Raw genomic sequence first — 10612 nt, forward strand, 5'->3', positions numbered from 1 at the left:
GAGGGCATTTTCTGCCTAGAAGAGCTGGCTATGTGTTATACCGGCGTAGTGTCCGGTTATGCCTCAGAGTTGGAGAAGAAATCAAATAAAAATTGTCCTTCCACCCGGACCACTTGGACACCTTGTTCAAACTCATCAGATACTGGGGCAAGGTAGTAAGAGTATACCATGCCCCATGACCACCTGAGGCCTTGCTCAAATAATGCATATGAGCTCGCAGGCGGAGAAACTTGGATTTATATTCTGGAGCTCGCAGGCGGCGATGTAACTTAGAATATTCACCCACGAGTTAGGGGTGAGTTGCCAAACTCCTAAATCGTACCCCTTCAGGATTTTCCTAATCCCGGTATGGAGGGGGAACCGGAGGCCGGCTTCGATGACCACCTCGTAGCAGACAAAGTAATGGTCTGCATTATCAATGTCATCGCTTCAGGCCATTACTGCGTTAGCCAGTGGAACGATGATGTCCCATCCCCTTCCAAAGGGGTGCTTCTCTTTAAAAGCCTTAAAGCCGCTCTTTAGTAGGGCAATTTTACCCGGCAGCATTCTAGTCCGTTTGGGGTTGGGGTTGTCAGCGACCTTAGGCGGCCGCTGATAGTCAGCCGCAAAGTTATCTTGGTCAGAGCCGGAATATTCGACCCTTGACCCTTCACCGGCCTCAGCATCGCCGGTTACGTTAGAGGAGGCGGCTTCCTCGCCGCCTACCTCTCGTACCCCCGAGCTCCCAGAAGTAGAGGGAGCCTCTTCATCAGAACTACCTTCCTCCAAATCCCTCTGTTCCCCGTCTGGGACAACCTCATCAGCTGGCACTGATATAGCGCGTCGGCTCCTAGACCTTCTGGCCGTTTGTTTCGTTCTGGCCATTGTGTTCTGCACAGACACAGAGAGGGAGGAATTCGGAGATGAGCACATCGGTTCTGACAGTCTAGAAAAGGCACCCCCTGTTCTAGACTCAGCCGTTCCGGGGGACCGGCTGAGTGTCCTAAGCAGTGCCGAGTGTGTGGATTGAGAACTCATTTTTATTTTCTAAAACTATGTATACAGGCGGAGAAAGAATGTATACAAGTTAGAAAAGAGAAAAGCTAAAATGGTACAGGCGGTTACCTTACTTTAACACTGATTAATCTGAAAACCGCTACAGCCGGTAAACCGGGTGTTGAACTGCTAGCACGCGGAACCTTGAAAATACTCTGACGCAGACGGAGGCAGAGAATCTCTCTCTAAAAACTCTCTCTTTATCTCTCTAAAAAGTCAAATGAGAATAAGGCGAGGGAAAAGGGGGAGGTAAACTTCTATTTATAGAAGGTGAAAACGGGGGAAATTCCTGTTTGAAATTTAAAATTTTACTATCCGTTACTGTTCACCTCTGATAGGTGGACACGTGTCACATGCCCCATGTGATACGCACGTGACCCCTGTGAGGGGCAAATGTTTAGGGTAAAAATACCCTTAACACGTGGACCAATGAGAAGAGGCCACATTTCGAGTTCAGGATGGCCCACGTGGCCTAATATCCCCGTGACACATGGCCCCCTTGGATTAACCTCTGAAATGGCGGCCTTCAAAGGCCCAAATCCCAAGAAGCGCCGTAAAACGGCGCAGCCCACTAAAATCTAGGTCAAGTGACCTAGATAGGGGTACTTTCTCCAATGACCCTATAAATAGGGAGATATTTCCCCACTTTAGGGACACATTCAATCATTTATTACACCTACATTCTCTCTCATCAGAGAAGCACCTGAGCTTGGAATCCAAGCAGACCCCACCTAAATTTCCGTACTCTTTATTCCTTTTCAAGTTACTAACTTGATCTTCGGAGGCGGAGCTCCAACCACCCGGAGTCTTAGTTGTTTTGCAGGTACAACTTAGCCGGACCAGTCTTTGTGACGTAACTCTCCCGAGGGACAAAAACACCCAAAATACATGTAATATTCGTTGTTATGCTTTGTTTGATCCTATTGGAACAATCGTTTTGGTGGTGGTTGTTGATTTGTGAATGAATCCTTATGGTACTTGTCCCTAATAAGGAAAGATAGACAGAATGAACATGTTTGCTGGTTGTTGTGGATTTGTGTTTGAACATAAGCATGTTATCTTTTAGACTATGTTCTGAGCATGAGCATTGAGCATGAGCATGAAGTAGAATGCTTCCCTTAACTGATTTACCTACTGATCATTAGGTAGGAGCCTACTGCTGTTATATATATAACAATGTAATGATAAATGTGAATTTAATTTTTTGGCTGTAAAAACATGGAATATAGGGAGGAGGAGGAGGGGGAGTTAGTTGCGCAAGATGATGTTCTGTTATCAATTGATGACGATGATGAAGAAATGTTGCAGCTTATAAAATATGATGGAGAAGGGGCTGGTGATAGTGGTGACTCAAGGTCTATAGATGAAGCTGAAGGGGAGGTGGATGGAGAGGGGAATGGTGGAGGTGATCTGGTGGATATGAGGTTTTTGAATGTCGACCCTCCTGAAATAGGGATGATATTTGATTCGTGGCAAGAAATAGATGTCTATTTCAATGCTTATGGGAAGCAACAAGGCTTTGGGGTGGTACGTGGCCAAAGTGCATACAAGCACTTTAAAGATGGAAGTAAGATAAAACGGGCAGTGACATGGAAATGCGACTGTGCTGGTAAACCTGACACTCGAAGGAAGGTCGGTGGTAAAAGAATTGCTAGGGAGTTGGAAGGAGAACCTGTTGCCACTAAAAAATCTAAAAAATATGGTTGCGGGGCCATGGTGTATGGTAGCTTGACTTCTAATGGGAAATGGGAGCTGAGGAAAGTGTGCTTAAGTCATAGCCATTTGTTTTCCCCATCAAAGTCAATGCTGGTGACAAAGTATAGGTTAGAAGAGTTGAAGAAGGTACCGTATGTTAGGCGTGCACCCCACTTTGGTAATGATGTTGGGTTGCCTAACGCAAAACTCCATAGGTGGTTGGCTAGTCAGTGGAATGGATATGAAAATATTGCTTTCACCACAAAGGATTTGAATAATTTGGCTGCGAAGGAAAAGAAATTGAAATTTAAGGATGGAGATGCGAATGCCATGATGAATTACTTTAAAATGATGCAGAAGAACAATAAGAACTTTTACCATGTACATCGGTTGGATGATAATGGAGTTCTTCAGGATGTGTTGTGGGTAGATGCACGCAGTAGGGCTGCATATGAGGATTTCGGTGATGTTGTTTGTTTTGACACCACTTTCCTTATGAATAAGTATGACTTGCCCTTTGCAAATGTTGTTGGTGTTAACCATCTCGGGAAAACCATATTCCTTGGATGCGCATTAATCTCCCACGAGGACACTGAAACCTTTAAGTGCGTTCTTATATCAATTTAATTTTCTTCTTCAAATTTATTTTTTAGTGGTTTTTAGCTAATTATGTTATTATGTCATTTATGTGTTTGATTTGTCATATTTTCATATTGTAATTGTTATATTGTTGTTTAAATTGTTGTTTCAGGTGGGTGTTTTCGACATGGCTTGATGCTGTTGGAGGGGACCCTCCTACGGCTATACTGACTGCCCAAGATCCGGCGATGCGCAAAGCATTGAAAGTTGTGATGCCACAAACCAGACACAGATGGTGTTTGTGGCACATTACAGAAAAATTTGGTGTGAAGTTAGGGAAGTGTAAGGAGTACGTAGATTTTAAGGAGGAATTGAAAAATATAATCTATGATAGTTTATCTATGGAGGAGTTTGAATTGAGGTGGAAGGAATTTATTGAGAAGCATAAGTTAGCTAGTAACATGTGGCTTGATGTTTTATATGATGAGAGGGAAATGTGGATTCTAGCTGCAATGAAGCATTTTTTCTGGGCAGGAATGAAGACTGCACAGAGGTCAGAAAGCATTCATAATTTTTTTGATGAGTTCTTCGACAGGAACACTGGAATTTGTGACTTTGCTGAGAAGTATGTGGTTGCTATGGAGCAGCGATTGCTGTCAGAGAGGTTGGCAGATGGTAACTCAGCCATGTTCCTACGTGGTCTAGTGACTGATTTCAAGTTTGAGGAAACATTTCGGAATGTGTACACTGACTCAAAGTTTATGGAGGTGCAAAGGGAATGCAAGAGGCTCATGTGCTGCACTGGTAGTAGCATGCATGAGATATCTCCAGGCTATTTTGAAAATTTAATAAAAGACAGAGTATATATGTGGGTTGAATTTGAGAAGAAGGAGAAGCCGATCAACAAGTGGCGGACTTACCGCGTTTTATACTACAGTGAAGATCAACGAGTAGAATGTGAGTGCAAGTTGTTTGAATGCTCTGGGATTCTTTGCATACATTGCCTAAATACTCTTGAAACACAGCAAGTGCCTGATGTGCCTAGTAGGTACATATTGGATAGATGGCGCAAAGACATTTACCGGAAGCACACGAGAGTTAAAGTTGCCTTCCATGAAACAACAAAAACTCAAGAAGTTGTTCGATATGACAAACTGATGTTGGCATTTGAGCCTTTGTCATGTCTTTCTAGTGACATGGATGAAACTATGCAGATGGTTATTGAGGGCTTGAAAGAGTTGGAGATGAAGGTGAAGGAAAAAACTGCACCAGCCATTCCGATAAGTAGTGTTGGCGAGACTAGGAACAGGACTACTCCTCCTAGTGTCAACAAGAAGAAATGTGTTGGTCCATCAAGACAAACCCCATCTTCAGTTGCTAGAAGTGTAGTTTATGGTGTTGTTAGGGTGGAAAGTCAACCTGAACCAGCCGAACAAAACCCTGTGACTATTATCAAAGATCCTCATACCAAGAGGGTTCCAGGTTGTGTGCGGTCTTGTCGGTTCATGACGACAGTTGAGGAAGATAGAAGGCAGAAAGAAGAGCGTAGGAAAAAATATGCAGCTAAGAAGGCTCGAGATGAGTGGGCGAGAAAGAAGGCTGCAACAAAAGAAAACACTGACGAATGTGTAGTAGAAACTCCCCAGTCTCCACATACCTTTACAAACTCCATTCAGGTATTAATATGTTTAGTACCTTTTGATTATCAACACTAAAATAGGTAGCATCATTAACATAATATGTTATTCCATGCAGGTTAGTGAAGACACCATAGGGAATGATATTATGGTAAATCTCGGTTACTACTAGTAATTTACACCACCACCAATACACCACCAAAATGTTCATATTTGGTAATGTGTGCAAGTAAAACAATGTTCATTTTGATGGCTTAATCATGTGTTACCATAATATGTATATATGTAATTTGATGTTGAATTTGAAGGATTAATCATATGTTATCATAATGTGTGTAAGTAATACGATGTTCATTTTGAAGGCTTAATCATATGTATTGTCTTTTCATGTGTTTTGCACTGTTCTCTTTTCATTTTTTCTTGTCTTTTTTATTCTATCCTGTGATACTTCAGTAATAATTCAGTAAATTGTCATTTCAGTCCAATTCTTGTCATTTATTGTCCAGCATGCGTAGTTTAAATTCGAATTCATCCTATATAAGGTGTAGAAAAACTCATTACCAAACCAAACCTAGAGTAGATATATTTAAAAATATGTCACACTGTTACTCTCTAAACAATCCTAAGTATCCTGACGGTTGCCATGGTATAGATTCTCCAACAGAGATCTTGTACTTCGGACCAAATACCTCAAATACCACTAAAATGGACTTCAATAATTTCAAGTACGGCTTCGTAATGAAAGAGGAAGAAGGGGTCATCCAGTTTATGGCTGTGGACGATGCTGATGTGAGAGCATTGGTTAGGAACCCGGATGCGGCGTGGCCCATTTTAATGTCCCGTTTGCAAATGATTTCGGAAGCAGGTATCAAAAAACCTGCTCATCTTCCAAATTATAATGACTTATGTGGAGTTATTCACCCTACGGGAATAAAATATATTTTAGATTCCTTCAATTTTGCGGCTATGAAAACGATCTCTAAGATTGTTCCACCACCCCTAACTGATATAGCCGATCCTGTCCCCTTTTTAAATGTCGACTGTCCTATTTATCGTCTATGTTCAACTCCTGTTGTAGTTAAAATTGGGTCTGTGAGTGATGCCCTTTCAGTTTTCCACGTTCATGGTAATATAAGTAGTCTTCAATTTGGAGTCACCCAAGATTTCCTAAACAAAGATTTGGCTGATTCTCGATACTATGTTGTCCGACTTACCCCCCACAACAATAACTCACTTATTTTACCATATGGAACTCCAATTGTAATATGAAATGTTAGAGATGTTGCTCGACCGTCATTTGTCAGTAATTATGATGTCATCACTCGTAAACATAAACCTGTTGTATTCATTTTAGTTGAGACTCGTATTCAATATACCAAATGGATACACATTCATAAGAAAATTCTATGTTCTAAATTGGTTGAACATGGCTACCACGGCGTGGGCCTAAGTGGTGGTGTCATTGCTCTTTGGGATTCAAAATCGGGTACCTGTAAATCCATGTTTGTTAGAATGCAAGGAGGGACCATTCAAGGAACAAGGACGATTGAGGTATTTCCTCCTCCTATGCATATATAAGGGATGTAAATTATGATATAACTAATTATATATTGTTTTAGGGCTGTAAATTGGCATTATATGTTACTGATTTAACTAATTATATATTGTTTTAGGCCCTTGACAACGCTGGACCATCTTCTGCTGGACCATCTTTCGTCGGCCCAACTTCACGTTATTACAATACTTAGGCTATAGACTGTATTTCAATTCATTTCATGAATTTTATTGGCCTCTATGTGGGCTTACTCTTTGGGCCACTTATAACTATGGCCTTGTTTGGAATGTTGTTGGTTTGGTAAAACAGATGTTGACTCTTTTAATTATGTTGACTCCTTTAAATTTTATTATGTTGTTTATTATGTTGTCTCTTAAATTTTATTATGTTGTATATAAATTATATTATGTTGAATATTCTACTTCTGTTGACTATTTTGTTGACTCTTTTATATTTCATGAATCTAATTTTGTTGCCACTTTCACTTATGTTGAGTCTTTTACTTTTGTCATTTTATTAAAGCGTCCTTTACTATGTTGACTGTTTTACTTTCGTCATTTAAAAATTTAATATTGTCATTTTGACACATTCGTATTGTCATATTTGTATTAAAAATTAATATTATGCTAATGCATAGTAAATGCATAGTAAATGCTTCACAAGATGTTAGTTCATAGTAGTAAATGCTTCACACACTAGTGGAAAAAATCTCATTCGTAACAGGCTATTTGTAACGGGCAAAGCTTTGCCCGTTACAATTAAGATATTCGTAACGGGCAAAATAGTGTCCGTTACGAATACTTATTTATTTGTAACGGGAAAAATAGTGTTCGTTACGCATACGTATGTATTTGTAACGGACAAATTAGTGCCCGTTACAAATAAATAAGTATTCGTAACAGACACTATTTTTCCCGTTACAAATATTATATTACACGTATAGAGGAGCCCATTACTTGGCTTTTTATTAGGGTTTCACCTTTCACCTAATAGCCGCCAATCCGTCATCTACTCCCTCTTTCTCTCCTCTCCTCCCCGTCATTCACCTCTTTCTCTCATTTCGAACTTAGTCCTTCTCTCCTCTCCTCCATCAATCTTAGAGAAAAAATGGTTAAATTGGGGGTTTTGATTTGCTTTATAGAGTTTATTAACGGGAGTTTTGAACTTGCGCAACAATTTCTGGGAGCGTGTTGTGGTTCGTTGCGAAGAGATCGCACTTTCTAGTGGTCTTGTTAGGCAGAAGATGAAGTATCTTTGTTTTCTTCGTAAGAGGATGAACACCAAACCTTCTCATTCTAAGATCTCCTAGCGTACTGTTCGAGGGTATTTCATGTTTTCTCTGGATTTTGTGTTTTTCGATCTATTTTATTTGGTATTTTATATGTTTGATTGATACATGATGATATAGGATTGCTTATATGTTTGAGAAATGTAATTTGTTTCATGATTTTTTTTGCGATTTTTTAGTTAATTTATTTATGCTTGAAAATTGAATGTGAATTTATTTAGCTAAGTGTGATATTTACAGGATAGAGTACTTAATTCTGCCTGTTTTTGACTAAATCATAGTGTTTTTGGCTAGAAGATGATTTTTTTTTCTCTTAAAAAAAATGCTCATTGAAAAGGGACTATGGAGCTGATAATTACAATGAACTTATTTAATTTCAAAATCATTGATAAAAGTATACTTGACTTGGTTATGATGCATTTCTGCTGTTGTACGGTATTGCAATTGTATATTCAACCAGATGCTATATCTTATCTAGACCTAAGATTCATGGAAGTTCTATGAAACTAAGGCTATAATCAGTGATGACCATATATTTCTATTCTATTTTGCGCTGGTATGATACTTTGGGTATGTGCCCTAAGTGATTGGCTCTGCTTTTTTTATGCAAAACTAGTGGCCTAGACAATGCCCCAGGTTTATATTATTTATATGTAATGTAAGATTGAAAGAAATTTTATTTACTTAACACAATTGGTTATAAAGGTCATACAATATAATTAATATCTAAATAATGTGTATATGCTATCCATTGGATTAGTCTATTTCAATTACAGAATATTATAGCTTTGGTATGATAAATAAACCAAATAAATTTTGATAAGATGAGTTTGTAAATTGATCGCCAGCTTAGACATGATTGTCTCTGTACACGTGCTGCCTTGTTTCTTCAAGTTTAGCTCAAATTCTTGGTTGATGTTGGAGATATTTGTGTTTCTAATTCGGGCCATGCTTATTGCTGACGACTTCTCATTTTCTAGCGAAAGTAGAAAAATGACGCCCACATGGCTGTTAGGGATTTGAATCAAGCTCAGAAAATTAGTTCATCTTCATTTAAAGCACGTTTCTGCATTTCTGAAGCTCTATCTCAGGTTAGGATCCATTTTTTTGCTACCTACCTCTGGCATTTGGTATATCCATTAGATCATTTATTTGGTAATTAGAATATTGTCACTTAGTGATTTGATAAGAATTGATTGAAATTAAATCTTTTGGCACTGATTGTCACTTCCAAGTAGGATTTTTCTCTGTTATCGTTTAAATATGTACTACCTCCAAATCTGAAAAATATTGATACTTACTATTTGCATAGACTCTAATGCAACCCTTTGGCGAATCTAATAAGATCCCATGCAAAATTTTGAATATCTAAAGTGTGTAATAGTAAGAATTCGTGGTTAAAGTTTAACACCTTTCAGATTTGGAGGTATTTGAGAATTTCACTTCCAAAAATACTGGACTAAATCATGGGACTCTATCTTTAAAGATGCTGAGGCCTTGAAATTCCTGTTTCGTTTTACTTTATTGTTACAAATTCGATCTTTAAAGATGCTCTAGATTTTGCTCTTGCAGCTCAGTCTCTGGATCCCTCAAGAGCCGAAGCGTTGGATAGTATAGAAAGTATACGTAAGGAGCTTTCAGCAGGTCTGTGTTTAAAACTTATAGTTACATTTATTTATATGTCTCTTTGAGTTAGGTTTTCGGGTTTACCATTTTTTACCCAGGCAGGGGATGATTTGTTGAGTGTTGCTTCTTGAAGCTTTTATTTTGCATTATTTTTTGTTACTTTTGATGATGATGGGTGTTTGGCATTATTCCTTTACTCTCTTACCCCCCCTCTCCTCTTCCTGATTTTTATTATTATATGTGATATAGGGGGTGAAGTTGGAAGTGAAGCTTCCTTGGTTGCATTGTACACGGAAGATAACATGTTGGACTTAGACACTTTTGATGCCAACTCCGAGCTTATGATTATGGGTGGGCTGAAGTGTGGTGTAACGCTGCTATCATTGGTTCGATGAAGGTTAGACTGGTTGAACCTTTGGGAAGTAGCTTTGCGGAGTATAGCAGCTTAGTGTTTTTATGTTTAAGTTTGTTTTATTAAATCGATGTACTCCATTGAAGTTGAAGATGCTCTTTTTATCATGAAAAAAGTAAATATCTGTCATTTTTTTTGATGAAAAATATCTGTCATATAATCTAACTTATCAAAATTTTATTAGGGAAAGCAAGTTGGCTGAGGCTGCCAAAACACTGAAAGTGAATGTGGGAAGCCAGGAACAGCACCTGATGCTGACCATGGTCTAGAGGCTGCCAAAACACTGAAAGTGAATGTGGGAAGCCAGGAACAACACCTGATGCTGACCTTGGTCCAATCGTGAGCAAGTAGCCGAAGCAACTATTGAACCTTAATTCTGTAGTCTTGCTGTGCACCTGTCATAGAGTTTGTCCTGAATGTAGGTTATCTGGAAATTCTTAATACCCAAAACTCATGTTTCAAAGGTATGTCATATGCTAAATTAGTTCATCTCATTTGATTTATCAGACAGAGATCTAATTTTAAGCATTTGGAATTTGTACTGCTTGGGCTCTTTATGGGCTCATCAAATTCAACCTTAGAAAGATCCTCCAGTTTAGTTCAATTACATCAGACTTAAAAATTATGGAAAACTCCAGTGGCTTTAAAACTAATATGATTAAATGTGTCCGTTACGAATAATGGGTTATTCGTAACGGATTTTTCAGCTGCCCGTTACGAATAATAGGTTATTCGTAATGGACGGTGCCCGTTACGAATAAGAAAGGCCATCCGTAACGGCCGCA

General features: G+C 38.9%; 1 long non-coding RNA gene across 3 annotated transcripts; it reads left to right on the forward strand.

Moving 5' to 3' along the window:
* The first annotated feature begins 7469 nt into the window (after positions 1 to 7469).
* Positions 7470 to 10215, forward strand: LOC145630629 (uncharacterized). 3 transcript variants are annotated; one of them, XR_014112139.1, is made up of 4 exons: positions 7470 to 7824; positions 8770 to 8880; positions 9347 to 9433; positions 9665 to 10212. It is a non-coding gene; the product is annotated as an uncharacterized LOC145630629 (long non-coding RNA). The 3 variants fall into 3 exon arrangements; XR_014112137.1 differs by having other exon boundaries at positions 9362 to 9433; positions 9665 to 10211; XR_014112138.1 differs by having other exon boundaries at positions 9347 to 10215.
* The last annotated feature ends 397 nt before the right edge of the window (positions 10216 to 10612 follow it).

The sequence above is a fragment of the Chenopodium album genome, chromosome 5, assembly GCF_948465745.1.
Source record: "Chenopodium album chromosome 5, dcCheAlbu1.1, whole genome shotgun sequence".
Lineage (NCBI taxonomy): Eukaryota > Viridiplantae > Streptophyta > Magnoliopsida > Caryophyllales > Amaranthaceae > Chenopodium > Chenopodium album.